Genomic DNA, 1,328 nt, shown 5'->3' on the forward strand with positions numbered 1-1,328 from the left:
CGTTGAGAAACGTGGGTGTGTGTGTGTGTGTGTTGAGGGGGGGGGGGGTGAGGGGGAGGGGGGGCGTATGTGCGTGCGCGCGCGTGTGTGTATGTGTGTGTGTGTGTGTGTGTGTGCATGCATTTGTGCGTGTAATCATTTTGAAATGACCTGTGATATTCCATGTGACATCAGAACTAGATATTTTACTGATGTCCCTATTTGAATCAGAAGCTGTGTAGGTCAAAAACACAGCATACATCCGGAGTCATTTCTGACTTTGAATTGTCAGTGCAAACTCCAAGTTGTTTGATATAAGTGATGTACTGACAAGAGGTGACTGGGTCTAGAGTCTGAAGCTTTGCCTGCCAGTGACAGTTACCACGATGATTAACTCTCTCCATACGAACGGCGAAAGAGACGACGTTGACAGCGTTTCACCCCAATTACCATCATCAAAATATTGCAAGTGGAAGGCTCTTATACTGAAGAGGTGAATGTTGACAAAGAATACCACAATTCTGACGACGGAAGCTAAAGGTTGGGTCATTGAGACACCCACTGGACATCCGAGGGGTCTGTGTAGAGAAGAAGAGAGGACTGGCCGTACTGAGTGAGTTAATTGTATTTCCACACCGCGCCCCGGTGGCACAATCGGTTAGCGCGCCGTACTTATAGACAGTACCTCTCCGTACTTTGTGCGGATGGAGATATGCGGAGGTTGTGAGTTCGAACCTCACCCGGGGCAGCCGACTTTTTTTCTCAAGGCCTGACTAAGCGCGTTGGGTTACGCTGCTGGTCAGGAATCTGCTTGGCAGATGTGGTGTAGCGTATATGGATTTGTCCGAACGCAGTGACGCCTCCTTGAGCTACTGAAACTGAAACAGACCCCCCCCCTCCCCCCCACCTGAAATCATGTACTAAGTTATTTTTTTTCATATTTGACTTTTCATGTGTTATCGTTGTTGTTATGCTGTTATGATATAGTTAGATTTCTCTGTGGCCGTATTTTACAGTTAAGGTATGAGGGAAGAATTAACTAGTGTGTGTAGTGTGTGTGCATGTGTGTGTGGGGGAGGGGGTTGGGGGTGGGGGGTTGAATGGGGATGTATGTGGTTTGTGTGTGTGTGTGTGTGTGTGTGTGTGTGTGTGTGTGTGTGTAATGAGAGAGAGAGAGACAGAGAGAGGAAGAGTCTGACAGACAAGCAGACAGACAGATAGACAGATAATAATATTATGTCTGTCTTTGAACTTGAGAGAGAGACACACAGAGAGAGAGAGTGAGAGAGAGAATCTTTGTGAACATTCCAGAGAGAAAGATAGAAAGACAGTGTGTGTGTGTGTGTGTG

The 1,328-nt window shown here is 47.0% G+C and overlaps 1 non-coding gene across 1 annotated transcript; it reads left to right on the forward strand.

Annotated features, from left to right (window-relative positions):
- The first annotated feature begins 618 nt into the window (after window positions 1–618).
- Trnai-uau (transfer RNA isoleucine (anticodon UAU)) lies at window positions 619–727 on the forward strand. Its single transcript has 2 exons — window positions 619–656; window positions 692–727. It is a non-coding gene; the product is annotated as a tRNA-Ile (tRNA).
- Window positions 728–1,328: the final 601 nt, after the last annotated feature.

The sequence above is a fragment of the Babylonia areolata genome, chromosome 14 (assembly GCF_041734735.1).
Source record: "Babylonia areolata isolate BAREFJ2019XMU chromosome 14, ASM4173473v1, whole genome shotgun sequence".
In the NCBI taxonomy this organism is placed as follows: Eukaryota; Metazoa; Mollusca; class Gastropoda; order Neogastropoda; family Buccinidae; genus Babylonia; species Babylonia areolata.